The 21131-nt window shown below is 44.8% G+C and overlaps 1 protein-coding gene and 1 long non-coding RNA gene across 11 annotated transcripts in view; both read right to left on the bottom strand.

The window, feature by feature from the left end:
- Window positions 1–19888, bottom strand: part of LOC129621373 (uncharacterized) — a 31821-nt gene extending 11933 nt beyond the window's left edge. Inside the window, exon 1 of one of the 4 annotated variants that reach the window (XR_008699261.1) lies at window positions 229–19888. This is a non-coding gene — a long non-coding RNA (uncharacterized LOC129621373). The remainder of the gene's footprint in view (window positions 1–228) is intronic. The other 3 variants (XR_008699260.1, XR_008699262.1, XR_008699263.1) reach the window with 3 other exon arrangements.
- The window catches only part of RORA (RAR related orphan receptor A), an 816521-nt gene that overhangs the window by 621154 nt on the left and 174236 nt on the right, over window positions 1–21131 (bottom strand). The window lies entirely within an intron of this gene.

Below are 21131 nucleotides of genomic sequence, written 5' to 3'. Positions count from 1 at the left end.
ATGTGTTCTTTATTATACATAGAGACATCCTATGTGCTTGTAATTTAAAGGAACCGTATAATTCATTGTCCAATCCAAGACTCATCTGAGACTGAAAGGGCGTGCTATTAATAATTATCCAAGGACTACAGATGTAACCTGGCACCGTCCCAGGTGCACAAGAGTGTGTGTTTACCCAAGTAATGAATATGTGTCCACACACGCGATGTGATATAGTCAATTTCAGACCTTCTGATAAGCTTAGCTGGATGACAACTGTGGAATCAAATGCCTTCTGACGCTGCAGGCCCCCCATTCTCTCACTCCAAGAGCTGCTAGCCCTTGCTTTACCTAATGCGTTTCTTTTAACTTGTTTGCTCACAAAAGGCTGTGCGTAATTGGTCAGCCACAAGAGATTAATTTGTACTTAGCTGGCTGAGCAGACGCCGTGATAACTCAGTAGCGGAGGGTGCCGGCACACGAACCTGAGGCTGCTCTTTAGAAGCCCTCCCACCAGCTCTTCACCCTTCACGCCATCCCTCCCAAGCCTGCCTCTGTGGAAGTTATCAGCCAAGCCCTCTACTACCTCATTTTTGCCTGCCTGAATGAATTCTGATGTGTCGTTTTCAATTTTCTCATGGGCCATTTTAAAAATGAAAACACCTGTGAAGACACCCAGATTCTCCCTTTCTAAACAATGCAAGAAAGAACCAAGCAGTTGGTGTGCATAATGAGCAGGAAAACATAGAACTAAGCAAGAGCAAGGTTACATAGACCTTTCTTCTCTTTCATGCTATTTACGACTATAATCAAGGTATTGGAGAAGGAAATGGCAACCCATTCGAGTATTCTTGCCTAGAGAATCCCATGGACAGAGGAGCTGGTGGCTTACAGTCCATAGGGTCACAAAGAGTCGGACCCGACTGAAGTGACTTAACACACATAATCAAGGTATACACTTACCTGTCACAAACTTTGTAAAAATGAGAGAAGGCTAAAAATTTACGTAAATCAAAAAGTGCTATATAAACGTTAATTGCTATCATTGCACCAGCCCTGAAACCTGATTTCATAATTTATTTTAATTAAATAGAAGCATTTAAAGTCAAGCACCAGGCACAGGGCCTGAGAAAACTCGACCTAACCTGGGAAATGCATCATGTTCTAGGTTTGCGCCTATAACACAGGTGTCTCCCAGAGCAGCCATACTGGCCACATCCCAGGGCATTGTCACCAAGGATAAAGTCCCTTCAAAACACTATAGAAGCAGAGCATGGGGGATGCGGAATAGAAAAGAGAGCAGGTGAGCAAGGTAAAGATTCTGTTTAAACGTCCTCCAACCTGGTCCCTTTGCTCTGACTGGTGGAACCAGGAGGCGGAGCGGGGACTCATAAGCACCGTGCATTGTGCTCTCAGCTCACGTTTTTACCACACTGGCCAGGGTGTCAAGACAACCTACAATGGTGCACAAGGTATGGTACCCAGAGTAAAGCTGTGTTCAAAAAATTGGACAGCAGGGACTTCCCTGGTGGTCCAGCGGTTAAGAATCTGCTTTGCAATGCAGGGTACACAGGTTTGGTCCCTAGTCAGGGAACTAAGACTCCACATGCCAGAGAGCAACTAAGCCCACGAGCCACAACTACTGAGCCTATTTATCACAACTAGAGACTCCATGCACCGCAGTGAAAGATCCTGCCCAATGCAACGAAGATCCCATGTGCTGCAACTAAGACCCAACACACCCAAATAAATAAAATAAAAAATAATAAATTAAAAAAAACTGGACATCAGACACAAACCTGGACAGAGTCAGAATGTGGCCCCGGCTTCTCCTGTCCCCTTAACTCAGCAGCGGTTTGAGGAGAGTCCATTTTAATGGAGCAGGATGGGCTTACCAAGTAAGAGGGAAGGAAACCCCATCCACCCACGAACAGTGAGCATTTTCTGATAGGAGGACCATGGACTTGTGCACTGGGATTTCTATTTCACTTATTCACATGGGGATGGGAAACGAGCTGGTCTACGATTCGTATCACTGAGGCTGCTCCTCATGAAAGGAGATCACATAGTCCTGGAATTGGAGTTCTGGCCCAATGGTGGCACCGTCTGCGTTTCTGAGTCACTGTGTTGCGCTCCCCAGTGATGAGGGTAGTGCCTGGACCTGCCCTGGGTCGCACAAGAGCCAAATGCTGCACGTGAACTTGAGTACTTGGAATGTGGCTACTCCCACCTGAAATGTGCTCAAGATGTGCAAAACCCACACCTGCGTTTGAAGACTTCAAGTGTGTCTCTCAACAACGTTTATGTTGATTACTTGCTGAAATGACAGTATTTTGAACACACTGGGTTAAGCAACATAGTCCTTCAAAATCCACTTCACTTTTTTTTTTTTTTTAACATGGCCATGAAAACATTTAAAGTTGCCTCTATGGCTAATCAGGCCTCCCTGGGGGCTCAGCAGTAAAGAATTCACTCGCAAGGCAGGACATGGGTTTGATCCCTGAGTCAGGAAGATCCTCTGGAAAAGGGAATGGCAACCTCCTCCAGTATTCTTGCCTGGGAAATCCCATGGACACAGGAGCCTGGCAGGCTACACTTCACGGGGTGAAGAGTTGGACACAACTTAGCTACGAAACAACAACCTGTGGCTAATATTTGTAGCTCAGGCTATGTTTCCCATGAAAAGCACTGGTCTAGACCCTTATCAGCTGTGATGTGCTCCATGGAACAGAAACACCATCATCCACTGGGAGCTTGTTAGAAACAAAGAATGTTCGGTCCCACCTCTTGACCTACTGCCTTTTCATACTCCATGGGGTTCTCCAGGCAAGAATGCTGAAGTGGTTTGCCTTTCCCTTCTCCAGTGGACCACGTTTTGCCAGAACTCTCCACCATGACCCATTCATCTTGGATGGCCCTACACGGCATGGCTCATGAGTTAAGACAAGGCTGTGATCCATGTGATGACAGAGGACTAGATGGTTGGATGACATCACCAACTCAATGGACATGAGTTTGAACAAGCTCTGGGTGAAAGACAGGGAAGCCTGGCGTGCTGCAAGTCCATGGGGTCGCAAAGAGTCAGACACGATTGAGCAACAGAACAACAACAACTGACCTACTGAATCAGAATCTGCATTTTAACAAGATTCCCCAGGTAATTTGCATGAAGTTTAGAGTTTGAGAAGCAGTGCCCTAGGGCCTAGAATATTGCTTGGAACTCAGTAGGCACTTGGGAAATATTTGTTAAATAAGGAAATGAGCTATCTCTAGGAAGTAGCTGCACAGAGAACACTTGGGGGAGAAGGGAAGGTCCTCTCCTGGCTTTCTCTTTAGCTCTTTAACATTGATACCCTTGTCAGATTAATCACCTTTTTTTTTAAGCAGGCGCATAGTATCAGGCCTTAAGAAAAACTGTGGTCTCTACATCCCTAGGTCCTAGGAGCTGGTCAGAAATTCAGGATCCTGGATCTCTCACCAGACTCTATGGTTTGGCATCAAGACTGTAAATAGACCTCCTAGGTAAATGATAATCACAGTACTGAGAAGCTAAGGGCCAGCTCTCAATAACTTCACAGAAGCAAGAAAGCAGAGATCAGAAGAGGAGGACGTAAAGGAACCAAACTGTGCAGGTTGCTTCTCCGGGCTTCTCAAGGTACCCAGAGCATCCAAGGGGAAGCACAGAGGAGAGGCTTTAGACAGGGGAGGTGGAGCAGAGTAGGAGGACAGGGCAAGGCAGGCCCCGCAGCACAGGGCGCACGACCGTGTTTGGCCAACCAGAGAACTGACAAAGGATTGCTCTGCATCCCAACTCTGCACTTCATTCCTTTTCTAGACCTAAAATCCTCGACACAACTGGAATGTCTGATCACGTTAGCTATAAAAACATACACTCGTAAAGCTGATTTTTCTAAATCAGAAGCAAATGCTCAGGAAAAGGGACGTCATGGCCTGCGGAGAACAAAAGTCACAACTATTGTCTCTGTCTCCTGGCATTCACTCCCAGACATCCGCAACTCCCCACCCAGCCACCCTCAGGCCAGAAAAACAGAGGTTTGGGGCAGGTGGTGGGTAGACAGAAAAAATAGCGGAGGCTAAGAAATCAGGGAACAAGGCATAAGATGAAGAAAAAGAGACCTTGAGAGAGGAAAAAAAATGAGGTCCTGAAAATGCCATCAGAAGCTGCAAATAGATGGTGGGGAGAGACAGAGAAAATGGGGGTGGGGCAATATAAAGCAGTGTCTTTTAAAAAATCTCCCTGTTAGTGAGCAAGAGGAGGAACAGCAGTCCATGTGTGGCCAGAGGGCACACAAACAGGACTGGCACGCCTACAGTCTCACCTTTCCTCCCCTCCTTTCCTGTAAAGCATCATCTGCTCTTTCTCAGCCCTGACAATTGTCCTAGGGGATGGGCTCCCCAGGGCAAGTGGTGGGATACAGCCTGTAGGTTTCTATTAGAGATAAGCCTCGTGTCAGGGGCAAGGTGGACTTGGGCACACAGACGGACATCATAGCCAACTTGCCTGCCACCACACTAGGGCAGCTTGGAGTTCAGCCTGCCAGAGCCAGAGGAAGCCAGAGAGGTGCTGCCGAGGTGTTCATGGTGAATGGAAGGTGTTCCCCACCTCCCAACACCAAGTAGAAGGGCTCCTTTGCCAATTGTGTTTCATGTTTCAATATCTTTTTAAGAAAACCAACCAATCCTACTTGGCCTGGGTGCAGTATTATGCACCACACTCCAGTATCGGCACTGGAGAAAAGGAGCCAGAATTGCTCCTAGCAAGGACTCCAACAGGATCCGTGAACTCCGAGCAGGGAAGGGAGGAATGGCCTCATCAGTGTGAACGCCTCTGGGTTCCTCTGACTTCGAGGCTGCTCTGATGAAAAACAAAGACCCTCTGGGGCATTCAGAGCCAGCTTCTTGCCAGACAGCACATCTTATCAAGGTGGAGTTGGCATTTTCAAGCTCAAGGACCTCTCTTCTTTGAGAGCATCTTTTACTTCAAACGGTATCTGGGTCTGATGAGAGTGCTAGGGCAGTCAGATGGGCTCAGTTTAGGTGACTCACTCCAGCATTCTTGCCTGGAAAATTCCATGGACAGAGCAGCCTGGTGGGCTACAGTCCATAGGATTGCAAAGGAAGGACATGTCTGAGCACACATACATATACACCCCCCCCTCCCCCGCCCCAGAATACCACCTTCTCCAAAGGGCAACTGGAACTTCGTGGAGTGTTTCTGTCTCCTTGAGAAATAAATCAGAATGAGGGTGTTCAAATTGGTCAAGGAAAAATCCAGTGAAAAATTCACAGGCATCGCTTTCCTTTCACTGCATTGCTCCTTGCCAAGAATGACAGTGTTAAATTTTTCCTTTTTTGGATGTCTGATAGTACACAAAATATCCTACTCCATTGTTGCCCCATAACTGTTCATATCCTGAATGGACTTGGAAAGAAAAGTAAAGTTGGCCACAACATTTTGCTGTGGTTTCCCCAACCATAAAAAGAGAACAGAATCATTAATTCGAGATTTCTTGCAGACCCATTTGCCAGGATGGACCATCTTAACCAAATGCTTATTCTCATGGTAACAAAATGAAGGACTTTAAAATTCTCCAAGCAGTGGAAGTGATGCGTGTGTTTATGTAATCAGAGATTTAGACATGGCTTTGGAAATGAGCACTGGCCTAAAAGGGGATACCAGCATCCAAATAGAATGTGCGATCTATGTGTTCAAAATGGAGCTGAGCTTCATCTGACATAGTGCATTTTAAATCAGCATCCTTCATGAAGTCTTCCTTGTAAACTGCATTAAAAAATGAATAGCACCAAGAGCACTTTAAAGTCAGATTATGATGGTATCACTGGTTAAATCATATGCAGGTCTGTTCAGCTTGTTCTCATCCATAAGACTGTGAGAACTTGCTCCGAAGTCACCCAGTTCCATTGATCTGAGTGTACATGTTCCCCTAGCAAATGAGAGCTGAAGATTTAATCCTGGTTTCCTCCTTCCCATCAGCCAGGCCTCCAGGGAGGTCACTGGCTCAGCCAGACCCGGGAACAGAGGAATGCAGAGACGTCTTCTGACACCGGGTCTCCGCCTTCTGTGAAGGGTCACATGGAGAGGAGGATGAGATCCCTTTCTTTGGGGGAGCTGCTCCCCTCTTGCCCACACCCCAGACCTCGTAGTGGCCTTTGCGCCAAAGCCCAGTGAGCATCAGGGCTGAGCAGCCTGCCTGTTTCTGGTTATTCTCCTCAACAGAGACAATCTGCTGGCATGCACAGTTTTAGAAATTTCATCAGCTCAGGACACAAGGATATTTTGACGTCAATTCCAGCAAAACCCATACAGTCCCCTCAAACAATTTTTCTCATCTGTGTGGGAGGCCTAACGGAGGTTTTAAATAGTGGCTGGTGGTGAGAGTTGGGTTTTGGCCTTACTATTTACAGTTTCTTCTACTTAAGACTCAGAGCACACACCGTATCCTGAAGCTTAATGGGAGACAAGACCCGCTTCTGGCCGCAGGTGCAGCCAAGGGTCATCTGCTGCAAAACACAGAATCACCTTTGAACCCCTTTCTTCACATCAACTTCCCCTTCCGGTCTCCATTATGTTTTTGTATGGTGGATCAATCTGCATTTACAAATCCTTACTTGGAAAGAAGACGCCCATGGAGGCAGCCACTCCGAGGTGGCCCCCTGCATACTCCTTTGGGTCTGAAACACCACATCCTAACATCACATCTGCTGAAGTTGACCGGACCTGAAACACTGGCAACGCGGTGTTTTTGGAGACTGTGGAGAGTTCTCTTGCCACAATTCTCTTGTCGTCAAAAGCAATTACATGTTTCAGATGATGAAGAGCACTGTCATGAAAAGCTGGCATAGCAGCCAAGGAGACAGATGTATTAAACCACACAGCTTCTAAGAACTCCCACTTAATGCTGGAGCTCAACACAGGGAGTGAACAGACATATCCCCTGTTCCAGCATCCTCCCATTCGGATTTAGTGCATCTGGCCCATCTTGGATGAGATGCTAACTTCTTTTGGTGGACAAATACAGAACTGTAGAAATCAGTCATCATACAGGTCCATGGCCTCCAGTGAAAGTAACACTTCTGTGAAGGCAAATACTCTACCAATAAAAGATACAGTGGGTTTGACTGTAGTGAGTCAACACCAAGAAATCCAGCATTTCCAACTGGTCATGCAGGACATACTGGTAGGTAAGAGGTTAATTAAGTGACATCCTATGAAAAAGGCATTCTGTGCTCACAGAAGAAGGGAATCTGGAGGTTAACAAGGTGAATAGTGTTTAACTGCAGGACTTCTCAGAGCTCTTAACATGGTATTAGGTGTTGTGAAGTTTAAGAGGCTCAAATCAGTGTATATATGTATATACTGTGTGTATGTAGCTTAATACTTCTAATACGTATTGTTTTTTCCCCCAACCTTCCTAGTGCCTTCAAAGTTGGTCACATGGCACCATCACTTTCTATCCACCCTAAATACCTCATTCCTCCCTTCCTTCTTTATCCTTTAATACCCAACTCAGAGGCAGTCCATCTGCATTAACTGCTCAGTAACCTTCCTACCACCTGAGGCGCCATGGTTGTTCAGGCGCAGAGTGTTCGTGGTTGTTCAGAGCAGAGTGTCAGAGCTTTAAGCACATGAAATGCTGCAGCATGTCTGTGAGCAAGGTGTGTTGGGACAACTTGCCACCTCAGGGAAGTGCTGAGGTTAAGTAATATCCGTATGGGGGAACCACTCTAACAGAGTGGTCACTTGTCACACATTCCTGATTTGGTTCTTGTTCATCACTTCCTAGGGATATGCTTTGTTTTCATAAGCTGCTGCTGCTGCTGCTAAGTCACTTCAGTCGTGTCCGACTCTGTGCGACCCCATAGACGGCAGCCCACCAGGCTCCCTGTCCCTCGGATTCTCCAGGCAAGAACACTGGAGTGGGTTGCCATTTCCTTCTTCAATGCGTGAAAGTGAAAAACAAAAGGAAAGTCACTCAGGCATGTCCGACTCTTAGCAACCCCATGGACTAGAGCCTACCAGGCTCCTCCATCCATGGGATTTTCCAGGCAAGAGCACTGGAGTGGGGTGCCATTTTCATAAGCTAGTTAACCTGAAACCTTGTTTCCTCAATGATAACCTGGGATAACCTCACTATACCACTGTGGTAAATATTAAAGGAAATTCAAACAATGTCAAACAGTTGGGAGAGTTCCTGGCACATAGTAAGTGCTTGATAAAAAGTAGGTTTTATTGTTATCATAGGCTAAAGTGTTACAGCTCAAACTAAACTCCAACCTTTTGGCTTAAATGCCGTGATCATTTCCCTGATTCACCTGCCTGCATTCTCTCTACTCTGCCAGGTTGCCTCCCTGTACTGTTGAGAACACCCACTGGCACCCACTGGTCTGTGCCTTGTGCTCTTTCTCATATATATGCCCTCCAACCTAGTGTGTGAGCTCCTTAAAGACAGAGACCATATACAATGGCCTAGCGCCTTCCCATGTTATTGACAAAATGCTTTCATTGTCAACAAGGAGGTTATTTACTATTAAATTTTACTAGCCATGGGAAGTGTCTCAACGTTGACTTGAGAAATTTGTTAGAAATATTGATCCTAGGAATGAAGTGGGTTTCCCAAACTGTTTAGAGGGCAGGAGTTAGCTATGCTTTCAGTCAAGGACCAGAGAGAAAATATTTTAGGCTTTATGAATCATGTGTGCCTGTGTCAGTGCTCAGCTCTGCTGTTCCGTGAAAGTAGCCACTGACAATGAACAAAACCATAAGGCTGGCTCTGTTCCAGTACAACTTAATAGGCAGTGGCCAGGTTTGTCCCATGGGTGGTGGTGGTTTTCTGACCCCAACTATAAGGATGGTAAAAAGTGTGGTTCAGGGAAATGGGTTAGTGGTCAAATCAAATGGGTTTGTTGTATACTGATTTGAGTCTTTTAATGTCATAATGCTCATTACCATACGTAAACACACCTGCATGCACACATGTGAAATGAAAGTGTTAGTCGCTCAGTTGTGTCCGACTCTTTGCAACCCCATGGACTGTAGCCCACCAGGCTCCTCTGTACACGGGATTTCCCAGGCAAGAACACTGGAGTGGGTTGCCACTCCCTTCTCCAGGGGATCTTCCCAACTCTGGGATTGAACCTGTGTCTCTTGCACTGCAGGTGGACTCTTTACTGTCTGAGTCACCAGGGAAGCCCACATGAGTATACGTGTGTATGTATATATGTAGTTTTTCCTAAAATCTCCCTGATCACTTCAAGGTGGAGGATATATGTACGAATGTATACATATTGTATGTGTGGGGGTCAGGTATGAGCTGGTAAGGAGGAAGCAGAGACACAGTCTTGTGGGGCATATTGATCATGAACTTGAAAGCCTAAGCTATCGCAGCAACTGTGTTTCAGCAGCAGCCTGAGCAGGATGAACGGTGGTGTGCAGAGGTTTACACTCAGGATTCCTAAACCATAGCTTCTCTTTGACTTGGAGTCAATCCAGTGATCCGCTGCTAACGGAATCTTCTGCTTGACCCGAATGAATTGTATTGGTGCCTCTGGATAGGTATCCTGTCAGGTATAGCATCAAAGCATCCCGCCGCAGTTACAAGCTAGGCTCCACGAGAATAATACACCAGGGCAGTTATGCCACCTAGTGATGCTTGCATGTACTGTTCTTATCCCGAAGAGAGCTGGGAAGGCTTCTGGGAGGGCTGGCATTTGCTATTTCTGGCCAACGCTTCCACATGCAAAGGAGTCCGAAGCCTCATCTTGACTTTGAAACATTCCTTGTGGCTGCATTAGCCATTCCCCGCAAAGCTCAGAGGATATGATTGACTTCTTGCTAACAGGGAGAAGCCCAGTTTTGCAGCACAAATTACCAAGGAATTGACAACACACACATACACACTCCCATCCTGCTCTTCAACAGAGAAGGATGATACATCTTCTCCTGTATATGAATTTGGCTGCAATATCCTGTTTTCCTGATTGTACAGCCTCAAAGTCTTCTGTATACAGCATTTGCTTTCTAAACTACATAAAAATGCTATCGTCTATGTTAATGCAGTCAGAAACAGAAAAGACACAGGGTCGGTGGTGAGGATTTGTCCACCGTTCCAGACTGGCAAGCGTCAGAGGTCCTGGCTATTAGTTCCATGTGGATGTAGCTTACGCACGCAGAGAAGTATCAGTGTTTTCATAAAATGAGACCAGTCCTCCACCAAACCTAGTGGCAGAGGGGAAGATCTCTTGAGCCTCACTAAGGTTTAGGAGAAACTCTGGCCAAATCATACTTTTTCTCTCCCTTTCATTTCAGATTCCTTGTAAGAAGTCTACCACACAGCTAGAATCTGAATGGCCAAGCTTCATGCATGTTTTTCATCCTGCAAAATACAGTGAACTGAAGCAGTAGCACTAACACAGCTTTCAAATAGTGGTTCTAGTATCATATGATGCTGAGATAATAAGCTATGACTGTGTGTTTTCCATCAGGAAGGAAAATATCAGTCCAGGAGAGAAATGGAGGATGAATGACATTTATCAGATTGCAGTTCCTGAAAATGGATTTGCTTCACTAGATCAAAGACAGCCCATTTCTACACATCATCATCAATTCTGTGGGAACCATCCCAGACACTCTAAGCGTGTGTTTTGAGACAGGGTAGCTGATTCTCCTTCTGATTGTTTCTACTCTGGGACATTCCTGATGGTCTCTATACAGTTCATCAACACAAAAGCACAAAAGATGAACATACAGCTCAACAGGGAAGGGAGATGAAAGCTCCAGGCAGCATGCCATGTGTGCTGGTCATGCTGTGCCTGGCACGAAAATGTCCAGTTTGTATCCCACTTACCCACTTGTGAACCTGGTACACGATTCCAGAAGGGACGTCTTTTTGCCTAATTCTCCTTCTTAAGTGTCTTTTGGGGAATAAATGGTAGCATGGTATAAATAAAACATCCTAAAGAAAAATAAATCTCATGTTCATGCTCACTCATTTCCTTTATATGATCAAAGGTTTCAACCAGGTCTATCACCCCTGCTTTTGTCCTTGGAATCATCCTACCTGTGTGGTCAGGAAGAGACATGCAATTGGAACTACTCGATCACTTGGTTTTCATCCAAAGCCAATAATCTCTAATCCTCATATTTTTAAAACGCTCATCGAAGTGGACTGTTACTCTCTGCATACAGCTGTCAGCTGTGAAAACATTCTTTTTTGGACACAAAAATCTGGCTTTTGCCCCCTTTCCCCCTAAGACTCGACGGTGGCCTACCGACTCACGCTGACAAAAAGGACACAGATTCCCTGTGCACAGGTGACCCCTCTGCTTCAGAGAAAGCTCAGGGAGAGGCATCATCGCTGGGAACACAGCTTCATGACAGCCACCACGCAGACTCTGAGCAGTTACACATGGACAGACCCATGGACGGCTGTCCTGGATCTCCCATCACAGTTGGCTCTGAAGTTTGTGTCTGGGGAAGAGCCCCTTCAACAAAGCTGGATGTACCGCCTTTGAGAATGGCTCTCGGAAACAAAATTCTTGCTTCTCCCTTCTGGAAGGGCTATGGGGAGACAACACAGCTGATGGTTATTTTTGTAGCCAGAAAACAAGTAGAATAAGAGTCAGGCATGTGTTCAGACAAATGTGCTCCTTCAAGGCACTCCTCAGTCTGCTCGACATTGGAGCATGCTTAAATCCCATTTGTGCCCTCAACACTCCCAAAGCATAATATACCTACTGCATCCTTGGGGAAGATTTCCTTCTACAAAAAATTTCAAAATTATAGAAAAGGGAGAGTAGGGAACAGACTACTTGAGTTGTTCTGTTTCCTGCAAAATTATTTCTTTAAAAGGAATCCTTTCAAAGTAAAATAGACTACATGACATTTTTATCCCAAAGCTGCTGGGTGGTAGGTGTGACTTGGAAATCTGCAGTTTTGTTGCAAGCAAACCCACTTGGGTTGAGCATGAAGGCAAAAAAAGCAAAAGGGATGGTGATGCACAAATGGCAAGGTTTAGGATGGACTTAGCATCTTCATAGTTAATTGTTGCTTTTACATGTATATAGTTTCCCCTGAAGACAAGAGGACATGTATTATCATCAGGTGAGGAATAGAAAGAGCAACACAGGAAGCAAAAAACAGCCACCAGCTATGCTGTCTCCTTGTGTGTGCACACGTGTGTGCTCAGTTGTGCACGACTCTTTGCGACCCTATGGACTGCAGCCTACCAGGCTCCTCTGTCCATGGAATTTTCCAAACAAGAATACTGGAGTAGGTTGTCTCTTGGAGTCCCTGAAAACAATTGAAAAGAATTTCTGCTTTCTAAACAACTATCCTCCCTTAGATGCATAAGAGTCTACCTTCATCACCTGGCACAGACATATTCTATTTCTGAAATTCCTCAAACGATATCTAGCATCTCCTCACAGACAGGGAAATGAAGGGCAATGTGGACAAGGCTAGGGGCCCAGGATCACGATGAGAACCCCCAGACCTTGTCTTTCTCATCCCACCAAGACTAAGAAACAGCTGCCCTGGGACTTCCCTAGTGGTCTAGTGGTAAAGACTTTGCCTTCCAATGCAGAGGGTATGGATTCCATACCCCATCAGGAAGCTAAGATCCCACATGCTTCATGGCCAAAAAACTGAAACAAAACAAAAGCGACACTGTAACAAGTTCAATCCAGTCTTAAAAACAAAGAAACAAACAGCTGCCCTTCTGAATTAGGCTGCAATCAATACTCAGTGTTCCAATAAAATCCCTCCACTGAGTGTTAATATATTTATCAGTAATTATTTTAAATACTCTATTTTTGAGAAACTTGAAGTATGGGAAAATGATACCATCAAACAATGCACTGTTTATGAAAAAGGCCAAAGTCTCTGGGCTGTACTGTTAAAGTAATGATTGACTTTCCCATGAACTTTCTTCCATATAAGTTGTGGTCCTTAGCACAGGGAACTATATGGTCCATATCTTGTAATAACCTAAAATGGAAAAAAATCTGAAAATACATAAATTTTTTTTCAGATTGTTATATACAACTGAAAAACTTTGCTGTATATGTGAAGCACTGTAAGTCAACTATGTGCATTGTGCTAAGTTACTTCAGTTGTGTCCAGCTCTTTGAGAAATCAACTATACTTCAATTTTGAAAACACACACATACACACAAAAGACACAGTCTTCATGGTCTTGTACTTTGTCTGAGTTCATTCAGTTGGCTATGCCACCCTGATCATCCTAAGCTTTCTCTGCTCCTTCCCAGTTCTCTTTTTAAAAAATCGAAAGTCAAAAAAGAGTGGATATATGTATACAGACAGCTGATTCATTTTGCTGTATAGCAGAAACTAACACAAAATTGTAAAAGCAACTGTAATCCAATAAAAATTAATTTAAAAAAAGCAAAAAAAAATTAAATATTGGAAACCTGAATTTACCCTTTCTGTAGTAAAGTTTAATATGGTGGGTTTTAGTATGTTTTCTGGGTTGGTTTTCATTCAGATTTTCCTTCATCGTTCCTGAGAGCAGTTCCTGAAGCAAGCATGGCTTCCCTGAGTGGCCAGGGCCACTGTGAGGATTAATATTTATTTTGCAGCTTCTGTTTATAGAGCACCTAATGCTATTCAGCAGAAAATCGCTTCATTTCCCAAAGAACGTGTTTTTGTCTACTTACTCCCCTACCTCATCCCTGGCAATTTGTGCAGGTGTTTCAGTTTCTTCAGGTGTTTTCAGATATTCAGGTCATCTGCTAGGCCATTATTAGGTCCACCATAAAAAAATAAATTCAGAAAGAAAAAGGCTGCCTCAAAGATTCTAGCTGGTGTTTAAAAACAAAATTTAAATAAAGTACACAGGCAGAAAAGTTTGATCATCCTGAAATATTACCACCCATCAAAATGTCCCCTCCTGTATTTTTAGAACCATGTCAATGACAGTGTAGAACAGCACTGCTAATGTCTATAGGCAACAGATAGAATCATTTGGGTTTGGGAAATGTTTTTTAGAAAAAGCGGCTTTAAATAATTAACATCAGGGCATGCTTCCTCCCTTCTGTATCTAGTAAAGTAAATACCTCTTGAAAGGGAGTATTCCTTTATGGAAGCCCTAACTCCAAACTTCAAGTTCAAGGTAATTGCACTATTATTAAAAAGTGTACTTCAAATACAAGGTCTCAGAAAATCAGACTGTTTATAACAACAAATATTCAATTAATGTTACCAACTTAATTGTATTAAAAGATTCATGTACTACTACTATCTTTGGGAAAAAAGTAAAGGAAAAGAAAAATACTAAGAAGGAAAACAGAAAAATAAAAGAACTAATCAAGATAATGGAGGCCAGTTTTGGACAGTAATCTACTAACTTGCTGGCTCCTACATTAGACACTTTTATACGAGTTTTCTGATTTAGCCTAAATCCTATAGTAGGTATCAATAACCTTGTATCAAATGAAGAAAACAAGGTTCAGAGAGACGAAGTGTCTTGCCCAAGAGCAAAAGCTCTCACATAGAAAAGCCAGAACTTCTATCTGAGTCTCTCTGAATCCCATGTTCCTTTCATCATTCACAATGACTTTCAAACTGGAGACAAGAAGGGGAGAAATTAAAGCCTGATCCATCCAAGACAACAAAATCTAGGATTACTCAGAGACATTGAATTAACCATATTTTGAGTAAATATGTGTTTTCCAGCCATTGGATCAACTATGATGTGATTCAGACTGGCTTTTCTGAAAGCCAAAGATACCAGATGGACCGTCTTTCAATCTGGTGTTTTTGTCATTTAAACATGGTCCTAGAAATCAAAACAAATAGAAACATAAAAAATTTTTTTTTTTTTTAAATATGGGCAATCTGTCCCCCAGAGTAAAGACAAAGAATGACAAACAGTTACCAAAACCAGTCCTATAAGAGATTAGGCCTAAATCTATGATGAACCTAGACAGTGTATTAAAAAGCAGAGACATCACTTTTCCAGCAAAGGTCTGTCTAGTCAAGCTATGGTTTTTCCAGTAGTCATTTACAGATGTGAGAGTTGGACCATAAAGAAGGTTGAATGCCAAAGAATCAATGCTTTTGAACTGTGGTGCTGGAGAAGACTTTCAGAGAAGGCAATGGCACCCCACTCCAGTACTCTTGTCTGGAAAATCCCATGGATGGAGGAGCCTGGTGGGCTGCAGTCCATGGGGTCGCTAAGAGTCGGACACAACTGAGCGACTTCACTTTCACTTCTCACTTTCGTGCATTGGAGAAAGAAATGGCAACCCACTCCAGTATTCTTGCCTGGAGAATCCCAGGGACAGGGGAGCCTGGTGGGCTGCCATCTATGGGGTCGCACAGAGTCAGACACGACTGAAGTGACTTAGCAGCAGCAGAAGACTTTTGAGAGTCTCTTGGACAGTAAGGCAATCAAACCAGTCAATCCAAAAGGAAACGAATCCTGAATACTCATTGAAAGGACTGATGCTGAAGCTCCAATATTTTGGTCACCTGATGCAAAGAGCTGACTCATTGGAAAAGACCCTGAAGCTGGGAAAGATTAAGGGCAGGAGGAGAAGGGGGCGACAGAGGATGAGATGGTCGGATGACATCACCGCTTCAATGGACATGAGTTTGAATGAACTCCAGGAGATAGTGAAGGACTGGGAAGACCAGAGTGCTGCAGTCCATGGGACTGCAAAGAGTTGGACGGGACTTAGTGATTGAACAACAAACAACAACCATGAAGAAAGGCAGTCACCCCTCCAGTTTCCTTCTGCAAGAGAGCCATCAATCACTACTTCTGCTGTGTGGAGATAAAGGTCCCCTGACGTGGGCATCCAGAGGGCTTCTGACACCACTTGTTCTGCTCCACCTTTCCATCTGCCTTCCCTTGTGCCCCCTGACTTTTCCAGGTATGTCACAAAAAAGCAACAATGCCTTTAATAATCTATACTTGACAAGACTGGAAATTAACCTTTTAGTGAAATCTTTCACATTGAATGTGAAACAACAGAAGCAGTGGTGATGTGACATTTTTGGTAGGTGAGCACATCAAAGGCTCCTGCCTCCAACCATCTCCCTGAACACCCAAGGGTATCTCTGGCTGCCACGTCTCCTTAGTCTCGACAGGCGCGAAGCAGAGAGGAAGGAAGCCTAAGCAAGTTCGCCGGATCCTCCACACAAAAGGAAGGTATTTCAACCCACTTCTACTTCAATCTTATGCACTTCATTATGCCTGGTTTTTTAACATTTAGGTAAAAAAGGGAAAGACAGGATGAAAGACAAAGAACATTATTTCTGACTGCCAAGCCCCCAAATGCAGAAATACATGGACACGTGACTTCAAACCCCTACACACTCCACCTTAATCTTTCTGCTGGCAGTTTTCAGAATGATTGTGTTTAGTATTTTCTGTTGGGAAGGCAAGTGCCTTCAGCATTTCTTCAGATGTCAAGGAGCATTTTAAAACTGAAAGCACATGAAATCTGGAATCAGCTCATAACACTGTCATATAATAATGAAAGAACAAATAATTATGCTCATCTCTAAGATGCCCATGTTCTCGCATCCCCATAGTTAGCGTCTAAGGGCCACAATGAGTCACACACGGGTGGAAACCTCCAGTTTCTCTCCCCTGTCACTTTCCTTAATACCAGAAACACAGGAGAAGAAACCACACACAAGACATTGATCTTTGTACAAGGTCACCTTCAGGATCCATCACTGACAGAGCAGTCATTAGGCTAATAATAGACATTTGGGACTCTACAGTTCTGAGAATTTCTCTTTTCATTCATGGATCGAACCAAAACACTAGTTAAAATAGACCACCATGGATAGGGAAACTTGAAGGATGCTTGATTAGTTCTGAACAAAGTTTAAGGAGAGATTCAGTCACAGATTTAGGTACTAAGGGTTTCATGGGCATTTCTTCCATGAGTGTGGTTTGCTCCTGACTGGATAGTGGGTTTTCTGATTTTCAGTTCTGCCCCCTTATGGCTAGAGCAGTCAGGGAGGCCTCACGGAGGAGAACTTCAACTGGACCATGGCTGGGGCGGTGGGTAGGCTGTGGCGGGGGGGAGTGGGGGCATGGATCTGGCGCCCTGGTAGGAAACAGCAAGAACAGAGGAGAGGACAAGGTATGAGGAAGGAGAAAGCATTGCCTGGAGGGTCCGTGTTTAGAGAGGGGAGATGAAGGTCAGACAGGCACGGTGCGACCAGACAGGAGGTTGGGCTAAGGTTCAGAGTTCATCCCCAAAGCCACAGGGAGCTTCCAGGGTTTCTTAGCACCTCTTAACTGTTTGCTGAATGGCTAAATGTGCAGGAGACTCAAGTTCAGGAGGAAGGACATGTCTGAAGGCACATTACTCTTGCTGCCAGGTCTGGGATGGATGTGAAGGGAGTTGGTCCATGGGCAGGAAACAAGGAGCGTGATGTAGGTAAGTGGGAGAAAGGCCCTGTTTCAGGCAGTGGCAGAAGAGAGCCAGGTGGGTGATTTTAGGAAAGTCGGGAAGGTTGCAGATGAATAGAATATCAAAGGGTGAGACTGGGGAGAGAGGACAAAATTGTGGGTAACTGGGTGATTACGCCGAGGAGACCGGAAGGATAATGACAGCATCGAAACACAGAGTTCATGGTCACTGGGTCCTGGCTGCCAGGTCTATCACTTTGTATTTTAACCAGATAAAACACCTCGCATTGTCATTAGTCAGTGTTGTCCATTAGACAATAATCTAGACAAGGACAAAGCCTGCATCTTACTTGCCTTCATCTGTTCCAAGTTTTGGAAGCACGATATCTGACACAAAAGAGTTCAGATGTTCAAAAAATACTAGCAAGTACAGGAGACTCTGTTTTGGAGAATGATGAAGTTGTCAAAAATCAGGTGAGTTTGTAGTGACGAAGCATTTCCATAGTCATGACTAATGGTGACACTGGGGATAGAGAGGCTGTCTCTGACTTCTTTCATAACTATGGGCCTTCTCCTGACTAGAAATATCCAGTTACTCCTGCATCTTCCTTCCTAATGTCTATCAGGGGCATCCTTTGTTTTCTAAGGTGCAGATGAATATTCTGGCTATCAGGACACACCCCTTTCCTGGAAGAACACAGAGGAGATGAAAAAGCCAGTAACTGAACCTCAAGGGTGCCTGCATCTTGGCAGCAGGAAGAGAAAGATAATCTAGTTGTTTTAAGGAACTCAGAACCACCAAGATTCATGCTTGTGGAAGGAAACACTTAAAATGCAGGCCACCTGAACCACTGGACCTCAGAAGATGTTCACCGCATACCTCAGAGTGATGCTTACTCAGCTATAAATCCTATTTCTCATGGCTTTGAAGGCTAGTTCACTTTCTGATTCCCTGCCTACCAAAGAGTTATTCATTTTTATTAATTAATTTATTTATTTTTGGCTGTGGTGGGCCTTCATTGCCGTGCAGGCTTTTCTCTAGCTGCAGCAAGCAGGGGGCTATTCTCTAGTCGTGTGTGGGCTTCTCATTGTGGTGGCTTCTCCTGTTGCAGAGCACAGGCTCGAGGGCAGCGTGTGGGCTCAGTAGTTGTGGCTCCCGGGCTCTAGAGCACAGGCTCAGTAGTTGTGGTTCACAGGCTTAGTTTTTCCTCAGCATGTGGAATCTTCCCAGATCAGAAACTGAACCTATGACTCCTGCATAGGCAGGCGAATTCTTTACCACTGAGCTACCACAGAAACCCACCAAAGAGTTATTCAAATGTGCCTATTTACTATAAGACCATTGTATGAGCAATTGCATGTTTGTGTCTGGAGGAACGGAAGTTTGCAGTTACCTTCCTTACTCCATTCAATATCTGCTTTGAGATATGTTATTCTGATTTCTATCAACAGAAACCTTTCCTTCATAGGAAAATCAGAGCTCAGGATTTCCTACTACCTATGCTGCTGCTGCTGCTGCTGCGTTGCTTCAGTCATGTCCGATTCTGTGCAACCCCATAGACGGCTGCCCACCAGGCTCCCCCCATCCCTGGGATTCTCCAAGCAAGAATACTGGAGTGGGGTGCCATTGCCTTCTCCACCTACTACCTATGGCATATAATACAAGATTCTTCATCGCAATTTTCTTTACCTGTCCCCTAATAGGGCTTCCCTTGTGGCTCAGCTGCTAAAGAATCCACCTGCAATGCGGGAGACCTGGGTTCGATCCCTAAGTTAGGAAGATCCCCTAGAGAAGGGAAAGGCTACCCACTCCAGTAATCTGGCCTGGAGAATTCCATGGACTGTATAGTCCACAGGGTCTCAAAGAGTCAGACACGACTGAGCGATTTTCACTTAACTTAATAGGGATCAGTCGAAAAGCTGAGCCAAGGACAGATGGTATCAAAGAGAAAAATTAAAGTAGACACAAAGCTCTCGTTTGAGCAGCCAATAACTCTAATCAAGAGAAGGGGATTTGGTTACATTCAATAAACCAGTCCATAAAATATAAAAGATGGATCAAAAACCCTTCTGCATTTGAAAAAAAACAACAAGGCCCTTCTGATAAGTGCCACCCAATGATTAGTTCCATGGAGGCAGAAGGAGGCAGATGTCTGTATTATTATCTGATTAATCCGAATCACCTATTGCAGAGTATAGCTCCAGAGAGGTACCCCATTACTACGTGGTGAGTGAAGAGACTGTAAACTAATTCCTTGCAGGAAGAGGCAAATTTCACCTTTCCCAGGCTCTCCCCCCACCATAGCCGGCATCATGCTGTATCAAGTGAGCACGTGATAATCATGCTGGTCCTCTGGCATCCACACCCCTGTCTCACTGTTCTCCTGGCCCACTTCCCCTCCCCATGGTGCTCTGTCTACGTCAATGCACTGTAGGAGCCCCTTCTCCCTGGCCCTGTCCCAAGTGGTTGCCATGACAACCCACCTTAACAGCCGGCACTTGACAAGGGCCTTCCCCTACACCTCAGGACAGGAGGCAGTGTGGAGACCCTGGGACCCACGGGAGGGGAGGAAATGAGGAAATCCCATCCCCAGTTGGGAGCCATCACCTCCCTTGGTCAGACTGCTCAGCTGCTCAGGGAAAGCGGGGACTCTGTCTCTGGAGTTTCCACTTTTCCATCCCAGCAGCCTGTGGGAGAAACAGGATGCATCAGTGGTCATATCACCTAAATTCTTTTTATTAAAACAAGCAAAATGGCTAAAATCCAGCATCCTAGATGATTTAAATATCCAGCCTGAATCTAAAGGCAGGTATCCCCGAAGTCTTTATGAGGAACGAGGTGCTATTTTCTGCCTCCAACCCAGAATTTGGCATTGAAGGACAAGGCAAGAAGTGAAGTCAAGGTGCGGGTAGCAGGCGTATCTCTCGTGTGTGAGGATAGGCGGAGTGGTTGATGTTATTGGGTGTGATTGGCACCTGTTACACAGCCTTCTTGTCTCATTTCTCACTCTAAGGTGTCATTCTCTGACTAAGGTTCCTTCCTATGCATAAGCCCTTTATGATTTATTCATCCTACTTATATTGAAAATAATTCAAATTTACATAGCCTTTCTCTAAATTTCAAGAGTTTAAAGGAAATTTAAGCTACTGCTTTAGCTGCTAGGCAGAAAGGGACTGCAAAGAGTAAGGCATTATGCATCAGTGCATCAGCACCTTGGTACTCAATAAATGGTGGTGGCGGTGGTGGTTTAGTCGCTAAGTCGTGTCTGACTCTTGTCACTCCATGGACTGTAGTCCACCAGGCTCCTCTGTCCATGGGATTATCCAGGCAAGAATACTGGAGTGAGTTGCCATTTCCTTCTCCAGGGGATCTTCCTGACCCAGGAATCGAACCCAGGTCTCCTGCACTACAGGCAGATTCTTTACCAACTGAGCCATAAGGGAAGCCCAACACCAAATAAATAAATGTTAATGAGTTAAATAGAAATACTAGAAGTGAAGCCAGCACCCTGCACCAAGGGCACTGTCCCCTCTTTACTAGGTCTTAGTTCCTAAATCCTGACATGGCACCAGGGTAACGCCATGGCAACAACAGGGACAAAGTCACTTGCCCACACAACACTGCTGCTGTTGTGTTTGGCCAAACCTTGGGCCATGCTTCCCACTTCTTGTGTCTTTCTCAATCCTCTCCTCAAGATCCAGTTCTATTTCCCTAAG

The sequence above is a fragment of the Bubalus kerabau genome, chromosome 10 (assembly GCF_029407905.1).
Source record: "Bubalus kerabau isolate K-KA32 ecotype Philippines breed swamp buffalo chromosome 10, PCC_UOA_SB_1v2, whole genome shotgun sequence".
NCBI classification, from domain to species: domain Eukaryota; kingdom Metazoa; phylum Chordata; class Mammalia; order Artiodactyla; family Bovidae; genus Bubalus; species Bubalus kerabau.
Note: the sequence above shows the minus strand (reverse complement) of the source record. Positions and strands in the feature narration are given on the sequence as shown.